The sequence below is a fragment of the Cavia porcellus genome, unplaced genomic scaffold (genome assembly GCF_034190915.1).
Source record: "Cavia porcellus strain 051 isolate PalLab524CR breed Dunkin Hartley unplaced genomic scaffold, mCavPor4.1 scaffold_8, whole genome shotgun sequence".
Lineage (NCBI taxonomy): Eukaryota > Metazoa > Chordata > Mammalia > Rodentia > Caviidae > Cavia > Cavia porcellus.
In genome coordinates, this window is record NW_026947491.1 from 26,495,447 (window position 1) to 26,516,233 (window position 20,787).

Consider the following 20,787-nt stretch of genomic DNA (forward strand, 5'->3'; position numbering starts at 1 on the left):
GAAATTTTTTTTCTTCCTGGTTTTGAATCCAGGGACGTCTCACTGAGCTATATTCCCAGCACTGTCATGAGGCCCTGTCTTGCTAAGCTGCTGAATTACCCATGCAAGAACTGCAGTTTCCATCTTCCTGCCTCAGACTCCAGAGTGCTGGTGTTGCAGGTGTTTACCATCATTAAGATCAGCTAGAAACCTTCGCTTACAGATATGTGTGTAAAACATACAGTATTAGCAAAATATAATAAAAGGTGGAAAATTTTTTAAGAGAAATCTGATATTTAAAGTGAAATTAAAAAGATCTTTTGCATTCTGCCTATAAAAAGCATATCTATTCATGACTTATGAGAATATTTATTGGTAAAGTATATGGAGGCTTTAGGACCAATATGAAGCTATTCAGTTCAATGGAAGAAAAACAGTGCACAGTATATGTCCTTCAAGCTCCTGCTGTGCTAGAGCCCTGAGAACTGCAGCCTAAGGAAGAACCTGAATTAAGAAATGATTGTGCCTCAGCATATCCTTCCAGTAAATGGGCTACTATTTTTTTTAGAACTTTGGAGATTTGGAGGAAAAAGATTGTTTTCTTCATAAATACTTATCACATTTTATCTTATTTAGCCCTTGTAGTTTCCTTCAACTGCCAACAGTAGATTACTGTGAACTAGGTGGCTTAAAAGAGAGATCTGAAGCCCAGGGTCAGCAAGGCCTGTCTCTCCACAGCCCACAGTGGCGTCCTTCACTGCCTCGCCAGCCTTGGGCGGCGACAGGTGTTCCTCAGTGTGGACTGAGTGACAGTCTCGGCCTCCACTGCCACACAGCCATTGTCCCTGCTCATGTCTCCATTCCATGTTTCTCATAGAACATCTGTCATTGGACCCACACAGGGAGCTCAGGATGACACTTTTTCCAAATGAGGTCTGACAGTTCCCAGCACACAGCCATCTGTTGGGGAAACCACCATTCTCCCTGGCGGCACCACATTCCTAGCAGTATAGACACATCAGCTCCCTGGAACCATGAGCACCACATAAATACTTGAGGACAAATAAGTGACCAGAAAGGTGAGTGTCTAATGGCATTAACTCCAGTGGGAGAGATCTGGGCCCTGTTGATAATAATACTTCATGAATCTCACACATGCAAGCAGTTCTTCCCCGGCCTGGCGCCTGTGCTGCTGTCCTGTACCATGTTCCATGAGCATTGCCACAGCATCAGGAGCAGCAGATGTTGTCAGCATGCTTACCTAGCACCAGCAGCAGCTGCCAGCAAAGCTTTTATACTCAGAGCCTGAATTTTTTCAGCCTCTGACCCAGCTTTGAAAACAAGCATGACCTATGGTAAGAGAGAGAAAATCATCTCTGTTTCTTGCCCTTTGCAAGGTACATGGCTAAGGCTTCCATTTCAGAAAACAGATGACCAACAGAAGTTAACACACTGCAAAAGCTCTTCTAAGGCAATGAAGACACCCAGGAACAGGGAAATGCTGTTCATGGACAGATGTGCAGAGATATGTCTGGTGGACCAAAAGCTAATGAACAAAGGGAGGGGACTTAGCAGCGCTTGCTTGTGCAGCTTCTTCTCGCCGTGCTGCATGGCATTTCACCCACCATAGCGGGGAGAGGGTCAGTGATGCCTCCCCGGAAGCTTCATGGAGCACTTCCGGGAGGCCGAGGCCAAGGCGAGGCAGCCTTCCTGCTCCTGCAGCTTTCTCAGCTCAGCTGCTGCCGTGTGCACTGTGAAGGTTTCCTGTGTCCTGTCCACAAGTGGGAAGCCATGCTGTGGAATTAACGCTTCTGCTTTAGGATTTGGCTCACATCACCCAAACTAAACCAGTTGCTTTTTATTTTTTTGGAATGTTAGACTCAAGTCCTGATGCTTTTTATGTGGAAAAGGCTGTTTCTGAATACAGTAATGCTATTCACAGTCCTGCACTTTTAACTACTTTGCTGAGGTGCGCTTAACATGAGAAGCTGTACATATTCGACACATTCATGTTGGTGAGCCTGGGGATGGTGATACAATTGGGAAACCATCCTCACCATCCAGATAATAAATAGGCCCATCATCTCCCAGTTTCTTCCTGCTCCTTTTGTCAATGAATTTGGACTTATCAGGCATGTTGGCCTGTAATATTATTTTCTTGTAATATGCTTGCCTGACTCTAGTATCAGAATCTTGTACCATGGCTTTGTAGATGTTCCTTCCACTAATTCTTCTAGAAGTGCTTGAGAAAGATTTATGTGAACTCAAAAAGTTTGGTATAACTGCCCACGCAGTGCCGGGTCCTGGTGCTCTCAGCCCCGTGCAGGTGGCCACGTGGAAACATTCTCTGGGACTCTCCCTCTATGTGCTGTGTCCAGGAGTTCATGTTTCCACACTTTTCCAACTCCAAGAATCTTTTCTTGATTCCACCTGATATCCCAACACCATTTTTAACTGCCACCTCCCTGCAGACTGCTGGCCTATATCCTGCTCCAGCGATTCATGCTAGCTAAACCAGCAGCCTTCCCTCCTTGAGACTGAATTGGCTGACTCCATCAGCCCTGCTCCTGGGTGCGGACGGCTGGTCACTTCAGATATGTGTCCATTCCCAGCTACTACTATCCTTTCCCTCCTCCTGTGATTTTTCTTGAGTTAACTTGTTAATCCCCAACATCACCTTGTTCTTTCTCCTATTAAAAGGCCATGTTTCAATGGATGATGTTTTTTAAATGGCTGCTGCTCCACCGTTTGTTCTGTTTCTCTTCAACTGTGCTGTAACTGAAAACTCATCCCTCACTAATTGGTGACTTGTTCTGTCTCCCCACCCCTCTGTGCCCATTGTGATGTCTCTTCTCATTCCCAGTCACCATACTCCAGGGGTGACTTTGATTATTCCTTGGTCTGACTGTGAGTGTTAATTGAAAGAAAGACGTGAAGGCCCTGCAGAATCCTGAGGGCCATCTTCACTCTGCCAGGACAATGGAAGTCTTGAATGTTCCTTGCATTCAAATTCTACTTTCACCTGCATTTTCCACCTTCCCCACCACCCAGACAGCAATAACTTCTCTCTACTATTGAGAATGTAAAGTGACATTTGATGACTTCTGAAAAAGCAGCTATTATAGTCATACAGATAAGTAGCAAAATTAATTCATAAGCAAAAATTCTGAATAAAATTTTATCAGTAATTCCAGTAATGCATGCCTCATTAGTTCTTCCTAAATCATTTAAGCCATCAATGTCTCTCTTGCCAGCTATCATGAAAAAGAGATTTCAATTCAATGAACTTTAGAAGTTCATGGCCACTGCACTTTTTCTACATTGAACCTTTGCATATGTCAGAGTTTACATAATCCTGCAGGGACCTTTGTTTGTCTGTGTTACACAGGGTGTGCACCAGTGGCAGGCAACAGAAAGTGACTCTAGTTAAACAAGAAGAGAGATGTATTATAGGGATGAGGGGGGCTCCCAAATCTAAAATAAACACCAATGAAGATGGCGTGATACGAATAAGAAAAGGAAATGTCACAAGCTCAATCGGTTCCTCTGAGATTTGTATGTTGAAGGCCTCACCCCTAGTACCTCAAAATGTGACTACTTAAAGATGAAGCTTTTAAAGGTGTGTTCAATGAGGCTGTTAGGGACCCCAGATCTCATGTGGCCAGAGTTTTAATGAGAAGAAGAAATGCAGAGACACTTAGAGAGGGCAGCACAGAATGCATGCTCAGAGAAGGATGCGGTGAGAAGGTGGCATCTTCCAGCCAGGAGAGAAGCCAGAGGAGCAACCAGTGCTGCCAGCACCTTGACTGTGGGCTTCCAGGCTCTAGATGGGGACAAAGCTAATTTGTGCTCTGTGAGCCATTAGCATGCTGTGTTATAGTGCAGCAGTGAGCAGAAACACAGAAACATCACCCAGGATTTAGAGGCAGATTTATCAGAGCCTGTCAACAGGCTCTGATAGGGAGTCATTCCCAAAGTATCAGGTCCCAAGGTTCAATAAGGGAGGTTTTTATGGGATTGCAAAAGGGATGTACAGAGGCACAATGGCTTGTCAATTGGGAATTGGTTCTTACAACATGCACCACACTGAACATCCATGCATCGTAGTGACCAGACATTTCTAAGAAACAGAACAGGAACTGAAGTAAACTAGAGGTTATCTGGGCAACTAATAGAAACTAAAACAAACCGAGGGAAGGAGCATTTTCTGCTATATTTTCCCCTTCTTTCAGTTATCTGCAAAGCTTCGCTGGGCATGTTATATGAATCTTCTGAGATGAACCAGGCAAGCCAATTAATTATATAAGGCCCAACTAGAAGCACTAGCCTTAGGGCCATCAGTGGTCCTAGGATGGATCCTAGCTAAGATCCCCAGGACTGGAAGTTCCCCCACCAAGAGTTTATGGGTTGTCTTTCTTGAACTCTTTATTAACAGTAAATCAAGGCCCTGTCTATTCTGTAATCTTTCTGTAACATTGCTCTGGCAACAGAGTGAAGGAGCTAATCTGATCTAGAAGAGTGTCCAAAATGCCTGATCTCACCAAATCTTGGTCAATTGTAGAATAAGGGGAAGGGCCTTACTGGTCATTTTCTATCTGTCATGGCAATCGTCCATGGGACTAAGGCAAAAGTCACAGGAGGGCAGGAGCAAAAATCAAGTTGGACAATATAGCATCAAATACATATGCAAGCTGAAATGGAAGAAAGACTGGGATAAACAGGCTGAAAAGGCATAAAATCAAGAGGAAGAATGCATTGATGTATGGAGCAACCCTATGAATAATGTCATAAAGCTTAAGCCATGCATGGACTGGTCAGCTTCTGGAATAATGAAAGCAGGTCTTTGAGTGTGCTGGCTCTTCAGAGTGAGCTTCAGAAGAGCTATCTCAAGGTAAACTCTCTAGCAGCCAGAAGCAGTATACCTTTCTGTTTTCAGAGTAAAGGCCTATATGAGGGCCCATAGTTCAGTTTGTTGTGCACACCATCCCAACAGGAGAGTATTAGCCAAAATAATTTTGCCCAAGGTGATCACAGCACATCTGGCCTGTCACACTCTATTCCTAACAGAGTTACTTCTTCCATAAACAAGGTGTTCTCAGCATCTATCAGAGGGTTCATTTTTAAGTCTGGTTGGCTCATGAACAATTCATCAGTTAGTGCCCAGCAGTAATGATCTGGTGGGACCAGGTGGGTGGGCAGATACATGGCAGGATTGAGTTGTTTTATCACAAGAATCATGTGAGGATTTTTGTATAAGGGTCTAAGGTACGGAGTGTCAAAGTTATTCAGGAGAGCCACTACAGCATGTAGCAATTGCAACAGTTAGATTTTGGCCCAAAGTGACCTTGTCAGTTTTCTTGACGCAGAAGGAGAGTGGCTATTAGAGAACAGAGGCAAGGAGGGTAATCCCAGGTGACTGGATCTAAGTATTTGCACAGGTAGGCCACTGGGTGTCCCGGGGTTAATAGTCAAAATAGATATCTTTGAAACCATGTGTCATCACTTATCAAAAAACAAGTTGAATTTCAGTTATATCTAGAATTCCCAAGATTGGATCTTTAGAGAAGATCTTTTTAATATCATTTAGGCTTTTTCTTGCTCTGAGTTCCAGTCAAAAAGTGTCAGTCTTTTCCAGATGAGTCATCATACAGGAACCTTGCTTTTTGTGAACTCTGGATCCAGCTTCTACAAAGCCAGCAACTTCCAGGAATTTGTGGAGTTTTTCTTGTTGTTAGAACCAGGATGGAACATATTACCTCCATCCTTTTTGGTATAAAGGCTTGGCATCCCTGATTTAAGCCAACTGTCAGACATCTGACTTTTTGCTTGCTGATTTGTGTCCTTTACTTTTCAAGATATCTTATAGTCAGTTTCTGTTAGGTGTTGCAACATAGCTTTTGTGCCTTTCCAGCAACCTGCCTGAGTGTCATTAATCAGAAGAAGATCATCAACTTTTTGGAGGAGAAGGTTCAGTGATATTGTGTGCTGGGAAGCTAGCAAAGTCATTGTGAAGGCTTCTATAAAAAGGGCCAGCAAGTTTTGAACCTCTGGTAAGCTGAGTTCAGTCAATTGACTTTTGGGTTCAGAACTTGAGTTCAGGTCTTTTCTTTTAAGGGCAGAGGGGCTGGCTGTCAGGAGCCAACCAATAGCAGAAGACATCCTTTAGGTCCAAGTAGGTATACCAGCAGACAGTAGGTGGCAGAAGACTGAGGCATTGTGTGCAGCTTTGGAACTGCAGGATGGAGAGCAACCATGGAAGCATTGACAGCTCAAGATCCTGAACTGGATGATATTCCCCCACTGGGTTTCTTTACAGGTAGAAGTGGTGTATTTTAGCAGTTTGACAGTCTATAAATATTTCAAGGTTCTGAATCCTCTGGATGTATGGTTAAATTTTTAGTTGAGCCTCTCTTTTGTGGCCTATAGTACTATTTGATGTAGGTAGGGGTCAGCCTGGGATGGAGTTTCACAATCAGAGGCATGGCCCAAACTCAAGGATAGACAATCTTGAGAATTTAGGGGTTGTTTTTTCATCTGTGTATGCATTTATCAATTGCCACTCTTTTCCTGGGGGACCATGACAGCAAGCAGGATGGCCAAATCTGCTGCTAGAGTCTCCCCCAAAATAGTAGGAGAGTTCTTAAACTTTTGTGGCAACTGAGTTCAAGTGAGCTGATCTTTTGTCTTGTCTCAGGATCTTTTCAGTCAAATGAAAAAAGGGTTGATTTATGGGAGCAACCTGCAAGCAAAAGGCAATTTTAGATCTAGATGGAGGTAACAGTCCAAAAAGGGTGTATGGATTGGGAACCACAGACTTTAAGGTAATGGTTACACTGTTGACAGTATGAAGATTTTGCATTGGTGAGCAATCTTTATTGGGCGTTTCCACCAGAAAAGGAGTGTTCTAAAGTGGTTAATAGTCTATCAGGACCCTGAACTGCTTTAGACAGCAGAAGTGTGGCTGGATACCTGTTTGCGCTTCCTGTGATATATGATATTGACTGACAAAAATGGGGGTCGTAGAGTTCAATCATTATCGGAGCATGGTAGATGGTTGGGCCCCAAGGTGAGTCTTTGGCTCATATTTCTGGGGGCAGAATTTTCAGGATTTCAGGACTATGATTATCTGTCTCAGTTTGATGTAGGTGCCATTTTTTCTCTTGGGAAATAGTAAGAGTTAGGATAAACCTTTAAAGTGCAGGGTTAAATAAGAGGGGGGCTGACTCACTTGGTGCCTTTAACTCAGAGAAGAGGTCTTTTCCCAGCCTCCCAAGTTGTAAGCTGGCCCCCAATACAGATGTGACTGTCCTACTCTGAGCCCATCAGACCAATAAAAGGGTTGTCATCTGATCCAGGTTGGAGCTTTTGAGAGTCCTTATCTCTTAGTCTGTATGGGCATTTATCTTTTAGTGTAGTGTAGTTATAACTTTACATTGGTCTTTGACCACAGGGGATGGTTGTCTATCAGACTGAATTTTCTTGCAGATATCAGGGTTTTTTGTGCAATGAAGGCTGCAGCTGGGGCCTTAGGGTCCAAAAGGTGTAGACCTTGTTAGGCTTCATAGAGTATCTCATAAAATATTGAAGGGCTTGTATCAAGCTTCTGGGTAACAGTAGTAACTTTGACTTTGTTGATCAGTTTTGTGCCCCTCCTTTTATGCCTTTGAGAAGTGCTCTACTGGGTTGCTTCATTTTATTTTGCTGGATTTTGCATTCCTAGGCAAGGTGACCTTTGGGAAAGACCATAGCAACCCATTTGTCAGGGCTCACAGTTCATGGAGAAATCTTTCCCTTTTAAACAGTTTTTTTTTTTTCTTTTTTTTTCTCAGTCAAAATGCAGCAACGCTTCTGAACAGAGTCAGAAGGAATTGACAGTCATCTCAGACGGGCATTATATGATGTCATCTGACCAAAATAGGCATATAAGGATGGCTGTAAAGCAGAAGTCTCTAGGAGGGAAGGCCTCTAGGACAGAATGCAGGCAATGACTGCACTTCCTGGAGTTAGAGGTGGAGAGGCTAGACGGTAAGGATTGGTAGCTGGAGCCAATTCAATTGGCTAGAAGTAGACAAGTCAGGAGTAGGGAAGAGGAGGGTGAACCTGGTGAAACTGTAGGTGCTGACAGCAACTGTGACAGCCAGTGAGGTGTGATTCATCCAGCAAGATGGAATTCTCATGGAAAAAAAATGGATCTTTTTTTCTTTCTTTCAGATGCAGGGAACGGTGGTTTGTTTTCATTTTAACTCCATAATCACCAGAAAATTCCTTTTTAAAATTTATGGAGGCAGTGGGGTGATGGCACATGACTGTAATCCTAGCACTTGGGAGGCTGAGGCAGGAGGATCACTGTGAGTTCAAGACCAGCCTGGGCTCAAGACCAGCATCAGCTGCATAGCAAGACTCTGTCTCAAAAAAGCCAAAAAAAAATTGGGGGACCTGCAGTCAAAGACCATGGGTTTGTACTAATTAGTTCCCATTTCTGATTTCCTATGTATGTGCTGCATACCCTTGAATTGTGTCACATTAGACAAAGGATGAGTCCCCCTGAGAGATAGACCATTCAGATGCCTCAGCAATGTTGGCACCATTCAGACTATGGAGAGGCAACAGTAAGTTCTAAATTTTGTCTTTTCTAGACACATCCATGGAACTACAGGGTGGGGCCCAATCAAGCTCCACAGTTTAGAGAGGAACACTTCCTACTCACCCAGAAACACAGGTGGAATGGTCTATTTCTTTGACTATATTACAAATACTCACATAATCATTTAACAGGCACTCAGTTTAAAACATTACCTCTCCCAAATCATAGAGATGATTATGCTCTCCTTCTGCTCAAACTAAGTAGCCCATACTAAAAACAGTACCCCCTGGGGTCTTACCAGAATCAGGCAGACAGGCAAACTTTGTCTTCCTCCCTTTTAGGTGCAATGTGAGCCACCTAAGTGGCAAATTAGAAATTCTTCTCCAGACCTCTGAGAAAATTTGAGAAATCTCAAGGATGCACCTTCCTTCCCATCAGAACCTGGCAAGGTCTTTAGCTCCATTCACAAGGGCCATGGCTAGTAACCAAGACGGTCAGCATGGTTGGTCTTCATGGCCAGCACACCAAATGCAGCAGCAAATAAAAACAAGAAAATGTCACCCAAGATTGGAAGGCAGATTTATTTATGTTGACAGGCTCTGATAAGGATTCATTCCCAAAGTATCAGGCCCAAGACTCAAGGAGGGAGGTTTTTATGGGGTTACAAAGAGGCAGAATGGCTTCTCAGTAGAGATTGGTTCTTATGATGTACAGCATACTAACCATCAATTTCTAAGAAACACAAGTAACAGGAACTATAACAGGAAATGAAGTAAACTGGAGGTTACCTAGAAAACTAACAGACACCGAAGTATACTGATGGTGAGGGGTATTTTTGCTATAATTACATAATCTAGTATGTTTTTGTCATAGCATCACCCCCCCAAAAAAATACTCTAGGAGAAGTTGACCACTATAGGCAGTTTAGTAGCAAGATGTGACCCACTGGAATTCACAATTAAATCCTCACCATTTCTGTCTGTCCTCCTACAAAAGTCCCGATAGAGACAAGCTCAGCACCTAGGCTTGAATTTAGGTCACTTCCCTCAACTCTTAGAGTCCATGATGGAAACAGCAAATGCCCTGGGGGGCTCCTGGAGCTGCACACAGTAGGCAGAGAGGGGATCTTCCATAGGAACACAGGAATGGTGAGCAGGGAGGAACAGACTGTGGGAAGTTAAAACACAAGTATTCTCTGTACTCTTCTTCTAATAAATATTTTTAAATAAATAAAATAATTTAAAACTTAATTTTACTTTTCTGATATAAAGTCAAAATTTACTTTGGATGCATGCCTTCCGTTTTTCAGTGCCCCATGCAGTCCTGGGAAGGGACCTTTGCAATGAGCCTTTGCCTTTAGGTTTCAGTCTCCATTCCAACATATTTTCCAGACTGCCGCCGCTGGAAATACTGTGACTTCCATTTCTTCATCTGTAAATTGAGCAGTAACAGGATGAAATGTAGCAAATGCACAAACTGCAAGAGCACAGCAAAGCAGTGCAAGCTGTTGGTGTCATTGCTGTGACTTAACACCAAGATACAATAACCTTGAAACCCAGCTTCTGCTCTAGAGAAGCCGGCAGCATGTAGGAGAGACCCTGTACACTTTGGAGTTGGCTTGGATCCCACAAACAAAGCATGAAGCCAGGCTGTCAAAGATGCTTTTCTCTGGGCCCTGTCCTAAGCTTCAAAGATGGGAAATTCCAAAATTAGCCAGAATGAGCAAAAGCCAAGAGCCAAGCATACTGAGATGTCACTAATTTCATCGATTTGCACATTGAAAACTTAGCTGCCAATACTTTAGGATTTGCTTCAGAAAAATAGCAGAAACATCCAAAGTTTGGGTAAAGATGATGCTTGGCAGAGGCAAGCTTCCATTTTCCCTTCTGTTTCAAATAGTAATTCAACGATTCCTGAACACATGGTTTCACCAGGGCATCACTCACTAATGGGGTGGGTTTGCTTGGCAACATCACAGGCAGCATACAGAACATTTCAGCACAGCCCTTCATGTTGGAGAAAATCCATGTTTTGGTCAAGTTTCAAACTTTTGCAAATGATCTTTGCACAGAAGAGATCCCTGTATCAGTGCACTCTCAGGGAGACACAGCTGATGGGTCCCCCAGGTGCCATGGGTAAGAGCTCTGGCACAGGAAGGATGGCCTTCAGGTCTCAGGCCTGACCCCAGTGCATTGCCAAGGAAGGCTCTTATTCATTGGGATGCTATGTGCCGCTTATATGCTAGGGTGCTGAGTTGTGCTGTGCTTAGTCTTCGTAATCCCCTTTTACACTGCAGGAATCAGAGGCTCAGCAAAGGCGAGTGATTCACACAAATCGACATTAGTGAAAACAGATCCAGGATCTGAGTATACATCCAATTTAGAAACCGCAGAATACCTCAATTTTGTTTCTGCTTTCCAGCCTACATTAAACCCAGTAGAATCAAAGAGGAATGTTTGTAATCATAATCAGGCTGCAAGGAATTTTATTTTCAATTATAAGGAGCCTTCTGTTGTCCTCTCCTGGGACAGTGATGACCACACATATTCGCCTGGATATTGCTACAACCTATGCCACCTTTGATTTCTTTGGAGTAAGACAATTGCTGAAATGATCATTTATCAATTTTTTCTGCACAGTCTTTCATAATAACAAGAAAGGCATAAACTAAAATATCTTTTCTATCCAGTTTATAGTTTCTCTGGAACCTGTGTAAGAATGTCCGCAGGGCACGGGTTAAGAACGCATCACCTCAGTATAGACTAGGACTGAAAGTGAGAGTGGTAAATTAACTAACAGTCAATTTGTAGCACTCAACTGAATCAGCATCGTCGTGCTGGGTGTGGAAGGCCCACCTGAGGATTGTTGCCAATAGCCTAAAAGGAGAACTGGAGGGGAAGAGGGTGTGCTGTTGATTCCCGCGGAGAAGCTTGTCACACTGGCTTTCCTGATGTGAACTCAGCTGTTTTGTCATCAGAGGAGCTCAGGTCCTCACTGTCACTGAGGATGGCTGCATTCTCTTCAGGAACGCTCTGGCCCTTAACTTCCTGGCTGCAGTACAAATCCATCAGCCTGCTGGCACAGATCCTTCATCCCACTGACAGACTTTCTAGTTTCTGACATTGATCATTGGGTCTTCTTAGTGCAGATCCTTGATACAGACTTGCATGAGACATTGTCGTGGGCTCTAGGCCCCCAGCTGGACTCATGGAGGACACTGCCATGGTCTCTAAGTCTTTGACTACACTCATGCAGGACATTGCTGTGGGATCCAGGCCCTCTGCGAGATTCTTTGGGTCTCTAATGGATGGCCAGATCTCCCACACTCTTTGGATTTGATTCTTTGGATGAATATTATAAAATAATCCTATATATTATGTCTCCTGTATTACCTTGAAAACCCTGACTACAACAATAACATTCTTGGCACCTAGCATGCCTAGGCTGTCTGTTTACTGGGAGAGGGTTGATGGTTTCCTCAGGGAGTGCACATCATTATAATTTAAATATAAAAATAATGTTTTGGACAAGGGATCAGCAAACTTCAGCCTTGGGGCCACACGTAGCCCCACATCTACCTTCCTAAGTGCAGTGCTTCAGGAACAGAGCCGTGCCCTTTTGCAAGTGTTTTCCACAGCTGCTTTCATGCTTCACAGCACAGTGGAGCTTGAGAACATATGTTCTGCAGAGCCAAAGGTGCAGACTTTCTGACCCTGTAAAGAAAGATTTCCACCCTGTGACCTGAGTGATCTCCAACTCTGCAAAGAGAACCACTCTTCTTTTCTAATCCCTTCTGAGTTCCTGTGACAGAGCAAGGAGCAGGCCTCCTGAGGTGCTGAAGATATAGTCAGCGGTAGCAAAATCCTACAGTTGCTGGGATGATTTTGGTTTCACATCACACAGTGGCTCTATCTCAGGCCTGCTTTTGACCATATACAAGAAACAGCTAAATAGAACAGCTACGAGCTTTAAACTCTGTTTGACTTCCTGCTCTGCTACTTTCTAGCCTTGTGAGTGACCTTGGAAAAATTTGCTTGTGATTCTTCAACTTCAGAAATGACAATTTTAGCCACCTGATAGTCATTAATAGAATTAAATTAGCAATCTATACGATGTGGTTTAGCTCAGAATTTGGTTTTAATATAAGCCTTCCATAGAACAAGTTCCTGTAAGTGTAGCTACTGTTAATACTAGGGACAAAACAAAAGAAAGTCCAAAATTTAGAGGGAAACAAATTTCCCTTTCCACTCCCCTGGACTTCTGGTTACAAGTTACCTCTTTTTCCAGCTGGTTTCCTCACCTGGAATTTGAAGAAGTTCTCTTGACCTGCTGGCAGGTAATGTGAAAAGAATAACTTGATATTTTTAAAACTTAAAAGTGCAAGTTACAGATCTTGTTTTCCCAGCCCTTTGGCAGTTCTTTAAAAATGTAGTATAAGAAATGAGAATTAAGATTCTAAATTAAAAAGGCTTTAATTTTAATTTTGGCTTACTGTAATTACAATAACAATCTTAGATCTACCAAAATAATTCGTGACCTTTACATCTCCCTGGAAATAAATATATCAATAACTGTACACTTTAATTAAAACTTTAAAGTACTAACCCAGTGCATTAAAGCAAACACAGAAGCCTGACTCAGATAACCCTGAAATGGAAGATTTTCCATTTATAACATTTTTCATTCTCTTCGAAAAAAAATTTGTTCACTGTAAAATGAAAGACAGGAAAAGCCGAGTGGCAAATGTCACATGGGAAGCTCAGAGTTCAACAGAGCAGGACAAGCTACTGTCCTAGGGACTTGGGCCCCTCTTCCACCTCTGCTTGGCCACTCTGAGAGTAAGTGCTGCTCTCTCTGAACATCTTGCATTTCCATATAACCATTCCCCCCGCCACAATGAAACTCAAATGAGAGAGTAACTACTAACCGACCAAGAAGGATCATTTCCAACAAAAAAATAACTCATAGCAATGCAATAACAGAAAGCTTTTAAATACATCAGAAAGAAGGTAACTACGTTGCTTTTACAACCTACAGCTCCCTGTGTTTACATTGTGCAAATGCCTCTCCTCAGTGGGCATATACCGTGTGAAAGTTGATGATACCAAGATGAGATTGTCCTCTTCAAACCCACACAAAACCAGAGTTGTGGTGAAGTCAGTCAAACGTATTTACTGCCAACCAATCGCTATTTGGCTGGCTTGAGTTTCTCAAACTAATTCGATTTCCTGTTTCTTTTAAATTCTGTTTTTATACATAGTTACGATATTTCAGAATTACCACTGCTACTTTCCTTTTGATCATAGAAACTTTAAGCATATTATAGTGTGGAAAAAACTGTCCTGCAAGAATACTATATTTAAAGTTATCATTTCAGCTTAAAGCCAAATCTTTAAAAACAGAAAGACAAGAACTCTTCTTTTAAGTCCTCAGCAGCGGAGAGAATCTGCACTCCTGTTTTCCAGGACACCCTTGTGTGTCTGCCGCCTGCAGCTCCGGGAGGTGCTGGCCTCCCATCCCACGAGGTGGGGCGCCAAGTCCAGAGCTCCTTTCTGCAAACTTACCTGGAAAGGCCCCTTCCAAGAGCCCGAGAATAAACACACTGACTCTGTGTTTACCAAGAGCAGAAGATACCACTTCGTGAATTTCTAATTGGCCGGTAGTTGGTGGGTCAATTTGAAAAGTTAAAACGAAGAACCAGAAAGCATATAAATGTAACCATTCTGTTTTAGTCTAAAGCATACAAATGTGCATTCATTCATCCTCATTTAAAGTAAGGCCAAGGCCTTTTAATACCACTCACTTTAAAGAACCAAATCATCACGTTCACATAAACCATATCCAACCATATTGCATTAAGGGCTGGGGACATGACTCAGGGGAGCATTTTTTTATTACGCGTGACGTTCTGTGCACCGGAAAAATTTTTTAAATAAAAGTAAACAATTTGCATCTGAACATGCTGAATAAGATTTGATCACCTGTTGATAGTATGGCTGGTCTGTCTGGTGTCACCAGATTGCCACCCCACCATGCAGCACACTTACTTGTTCATCTAGATGTTCGTCCCTCCTATTGCTCTGTTGCTCAAGGCCTGCTGCGCTCAGCACACTGAGATTCACCTCACCAAGAGGCCCCAGTGTGGATGTCAGCTCTGTGCAGAATTTAATACTGATAAAAGCCTGGGTCCCTCAGTCAGCCAGGCAGTTTCCTTCTGCAGGAGCCCAGTTTCAACACTAAATATGCAGTGAATCAACTAACGCTGATTTTCTTCTCCAGTATTGCAGTCAAACAGGAGATGTGTCACCCTGCCTTGGGGGAGATTCGCACGCTGGAGTGCTGTGGGACTCTCGTATTTTTGCTCCCCATCTACCTGCTATTGATATTATAAACAGAAAAGAAAATTTCTCAAACTAGAAGCTCTGACCATGCTGCTTCACAAAAAAGCAAGCATATGCTTTTAATGATTCACCTTTTAATTTACTAAACTATGGAAAAGAATGGAACTGACATTTTTCTTACTATAACTCATTTAACTCATAGACATTATAAGAATGCTCATTGATATGTACCATTCATATGATGCTTCTTGTGAGAATGATTGGAACTTACAAAGGAAATTTATAATTTATATATTTTCTCAGTAATAAAAAGGATTTCACAAAGAAAGAAATGAAGCTGAATGTGATAACATACTGCTGTAATCCTAGCACTCAGGAGACTCAGACAGGAGAATCAATGGGAGTTCACATCCAGCCTGGGATACACAGTGAGTCCATGATCAGACTGCACTACAGTGGTTCCTCATTCACAAACTGAATTGTTCACAAAATATTGGTGAACTGAAGTATTACGGTACATAACAAGACCCAGCTCAAAAAAAGGGTGGGGAATGGGTGAGCCAGAGTGGTGGCATGTGCCTGTAATCCCATCACTTAGGAGACTGAGGCAGGAGGATCATTGTGAGCTCAAGGCCACCATGGCTACAAACTGAGTTCAAGGCCAGCCTGAACTGCATAGTGAGACCCTGTCTCAGAAAGATGAGAAAAAGGAAATGGATGAATATCATCAAAACATTCTATTATTAAAACCATAATAAAACGCAGTAGAGGCTCATTGCATCTGGAACTACTTTTTGATGACAGCCCATGTGCATTCAGTAAAATATATTTCCTAGGAAAGGGTGCTCAATAAAATGTACGTAGTTTGAACACTATAAAAGGAGGCTCAGTGAGGAGTGGGGCAGTTAACTTTGTCAACTTGACTGACTGGGTATGTCTATGAGGGTCACAGTGCTGTGACCTCAGAAACTACAGCTAGTGACCTCCAACACTCTTTCCATCTGCCATGAGGCGAGCCATGGCCTTCCGCCATGATGCTCTTGCCTTGGAGCCAGCCCACCAAGGATCAAATCCTCTGACATCATGACGCAGAATAAATCCTCCCTTTTTTAAATTGTAGGTGTCAGATATTTTGTTCCAGCAAAGCAAAAACTGATCAAGGCAGTAAAAGAAAACACCACTGAACTTTCATACCTTATTTTGAATGAACTTTAAAAATAACTCATGACTACAAATGACGTGGGATGCCAGCTGTCATGTGTTTTGTGAAGGAATTAAAATTCCAGCACCACTTGTTGCCTGGTTAACACTAGAAATAGTTTCTCTGCCAGAGTGATGTTATTACTATCTTAGGGCTCCTATTTAAAGCCTAGGATGTCCTTTATGATAACTTGGTGTTATTTTTGTGGCTTTTTATTAATGAAATCACATTATCACCATAGCTGAGTCTGACAATTTTATTCATTAACTTCAAGAAGCATTATTATATGTATAAAACAGTTTTATTGTCACATAATGATCACACAGAGACACTTCAGAATCAAAGCACTGTCATTTTTATTTAGACTTTTTGCTCACGCCATTTGTGTACATCAGACAATATCCTAATGGATGCTCTGTCATGAGTCAATGAAGCAATTTTGACAGGATGTTGATTAAGTTGTTGAAAGGAAATAGCAGAGCGCCTGACTACAGAGTGCTTGAGAGAATTTAACCAGTGCACCATGAGACGCTCCTAGACTGACATTTCCACCATGTGCCAGCTGTGAGTGCATTCAGAGTCCACCTGCCTCCACACTGCAGGCCTCCTTCTCTCAAGGCTGGTCCTCATGGCTCGCACTGTCTCCCACCTTGTCCTCCACCCTGTGTCTGTGCAATCCCAATCTCCTCTAGGTCCAGCCACCCTCCCACAGGCCTCAATGCGAGGCCTGCCCTGTGAATGAATGAATGCTTTATGGTGCATGCACCATCAATGCTGTCTTTCAACATGTGAGTTGTCTACATTTTTAAAGTGTTCATCTCTTTCCTTTAAAATTTTTCTGCTGTGCCTTCCTTCTCTTCTTCCTAAGGCATTGTACTTGTCATTTTGTTTTCATGTTTCTTTTAGTTTAGCCTTCATTCCTAAGCCGAGTTTTTTGCTTTTATTCCCAATTCTTTCCTGAATATAGCTCCCGAGCCTCTATATTTTTCTACTTCTGACTTTGTTTTTTGTAATGTGTATCATTGTTAGCTCCTTTTGAAATAATAGGTCACAGTTTTTAGCTGGATCATGGGCATGTCTTTCTAGTCCTTTCACTGTTCCTACAGATGTTTTATTCTACTCTTATTTTAATGATGATTTTGCATAGAATTTTCCTCTGACACAATGATGATGTTCATTTTTACACTAAATTAGTATTTTAAGTTTTTCTAGGTGCACAGAGGGCCCTGTCTGGGGTCTGGTGAAGGGCCCTGCAACTCCTGTCTCCTCCTCTGACCTGGATCTTCTTTTTCTTCACCTTTGGAGTCCAGTTCTACTCAGGAGTTTCTCCTCTAGTGTCACAAGTTCTGTGGGGCTTTGATTCATTAAAGATGGGAATCAGATGTGGCCAATGAGAATAGGGAAAGACAATTCACTAGACTCACACAAGGCACAGCAGAGAGCTACCCCATAGACAGAGCAGCCCACAGCTGGAGTATAGCAGGGTTGTACACATTCTCTACAAAAGCCTTAGCAGATGTGTAAGGAGCATAACCAACCACATAAGGAAACATGAAGCTGTCTTCAAAAGTGCACGTGTGAATTTGTGCACAGTCCTAGCAGCATGTAGCCTGCACTTGGGTGTCTCAAAAGAGGACGTAAATGAGATCTCAGTTACTTTTGACCAGGTCTCTGGTGAAAATTGATTCATTCTTGCTCTGAGCTCTCTTGTTTTTGCCTTAAGCGAAGAATGATGTAGATACAGTGACACAGTGGAGTGAGACTTTTCCGTTTTCTACACAGTGGCATGGGGTGAGGTTGGTGCAGTGGTCATTTGCCTGCTTCTGTTGGCCACCACACCTTACTCACCAGACATCACGATTTACCCTATTTTTCCACCCACCAGGAGAAGCCCCCTCTGGGCAGTGTGACAATTCATGAAAGACTACAGCCAGACTTCTCTAACTGGTGTAGATCTAGCATTCCATTTGATGTTGAGTCTGATGAAGAGACACAAGGAAAATTAGTTTGGTGTCTATGAGGATCATCCACTCTGAATTATAAAGGTTCAACACACTTTGGAAGGCATTCACTAGAAAACTTTTTTTTAAATTCTGACATCCTTTCAATGGAGAGGGTCATCCATTCTTCACACTCAAGAATACTTGGTGTGGGGGAAAGAGATAGAGGCAAGATGATTTGAGTTTTCACTGCCTTACTGATGGAGAGGTAATGGATGCTATTTTGAGTAATGGAAGCGAGTCAAAGCCATTAACAATAACAAAGAACATAATCGTTCAGTAGATGTACAATGCCTTAGCCTGGCACATGTTCGATAGGCCTTTGGAGACATCCGAGCCAGCACTCAGAGGTCCTGAAGCCTTGGGGCTCCCGTGTCTCACACAAAAGATCCAAGGTCCCGAAAACACATCAGGTGTCAGAGGACAAGGTTCACAAAAGGTTCAAAAAATGACCATATTTTCCAGACAGAGTAAGAGGTGTGACCATGGGTAGAGATGATTTTAGACAAATCTCAGTGGCTCCTCAGCAGCCTAGTGAAATGTGCTATTCACTCCATTTTTACAGAAGAGAAAAAAACCACCCAGTCACAGACTGTCAAAGACACAAATCCGAGCCCATCCATTACTCTTTCCTTGCTAACCAAGGCCCTTTCCTATCCGCCCTGTCCCCAGAACAAGAACAGGTTAAGCTATATGCACAACATTTTGTTGACAAGAACAGAGAAATGTGATAGTACCTCTAAAATTTTCATTAGATAAATTCCCTACTCCTTGTCCCTTACAGAATTAACCTCAATTTTCAGGACAGTCAGCTGTTTGTAGGACTAATTTTCCATCCCTTCAGTCTTAGTTTTACTCTAAACCATGCTGCCAAACAAGAGAGAGGATCCCTCTACCAGAGAAGAGAAAGGAATGTGGTCAGAATCCAGCACCATACCCTGAATATGAATTAGCCATGATTACTTGTTAGTCCTGAAAAATCAAGATTTTATGAGTAATTTTTATGGTCATTTATTTCACTTTGATTTTTTTTTCTTAACAAGGAAATAGAAAATAAATATCTGACCCTAAGCATAGTTAACCTCCAATAAGTGAAAGTTGAAAATAAAAATCAAGGCGGTGGAGGATCAGGCTAACCCGAGTCAGATGCTGACTGCAAACTCCGCACCGAGGCAGATTGGATTCCTGAAATCCGGGAGAACATGGCAGACAGATAACAGCCACTACGGAGGCTCTCTGAAAGGCTCGGCTCAGAAGTCAGGAAGGGTGCGGAGTAAGGAGACATAAGCAGGTGGAGATATGCTCTGCTGACTCAGGAACGAACTGGGCTGAGAGAAACCAACTTGGAATGCAGTCCTGGTGCTAAAACAGGAACAGAAAAGCCTCAGTGTGGAGGCTGGAGCCCGTGCCATTGGAAGCCGCGATTTGGGTTTCCCACCACACGGCGACTGCCTCTACATCGGCTCGGCAAGGAGAGAGACGCGCGAAAGCTCTGAGAACGGGAATCTGCGAACGGAGTCGAAAACAGGACAGACAGGGAGGCGTGCACTGACTTGTGGTGAGGTGAGTGAGAGAAACTGACACTCTACCACAGTTTGACTCCAGTGGAGGACATTCTGGGCCCGGGTAGTCCTGCGGGACCAGGGCGCGGTGGCAACTCCAGCCACACATCCCCCTCTCAGGCGGGATTGGTGAAAAGTGCCTAGCCTATGTGACGCTGCTGGTGGACCCAGTAGGCTAGCCCAACACAGATCCCAGAGCCTGATGGTGGCTGGGAGGGGCAGGACCCGCGTAGGCTGCCTGGTCCGTAACTCCCTGGTGCGCTGCGGTGGGCGGGAACACCTAACCGGCGCAATTCGATCAGGCTGTGGCTGACAGGGAGAGAAGCTGGGTCTCCTATATAAACTTGCATGTATAAAGAACAGAGAATATGGGAAGAGGCAGCAACAAGAAAGGCTCCTCGGCCCCCAATCCTGAGAAACAGGCAATAGCGGACACCACACCAATAGACATAAAGCGCCATCTAGAGAGCCGCATAGATCAGTTCAGGAACAAAGTTATCAATGACCTGAAGCTAGAAGTAAGCAGAATAGTTAGAGAAATGCTAAGCACACCCAAGTAAAAACAGATGGTGGAATGGAAGAACAGAAAAAGAGGGGAGAATTGTTTGATGGAGAAAATAGAGAAAGCATATAGAATACGTGAAGCAGGTTCAAAGGGACTACCAGGAAAATAAAAGTCTATCGAAAACTGGCATAACAGCTTGAAAGAAACTAAGGACAGACTATCTAAACTAGAGGGCAGACTTGAAACATGGGAGAATGAAATGAAAAACTTCTTAAAAGTAACAAAGAAACAAACAGCAATAATACAAAGACAAGAAGATGATAAGAGGATCCATAACTTAAGAATTAAGAATATAAAAGAAGAAGTAGGGACACAAACAAATGAACTACAAAAGCTACTCACAGAAATAATCCAGGAGAATTTTCCTAATTTAGCAAAAGGTAAAGATACTCAGTTGTATGAGGCATACAGGACCCCAGCCACCTACTACCCAAACAGAGCAACACCCAGGCATATAATAATAAAAATTCCAGAAATTCAATACAAGAACAGAATATTAAAAGCTGTCAGGGACAAGAAACAGACCACTTACAAGGGAACACCGATCAGAATTAC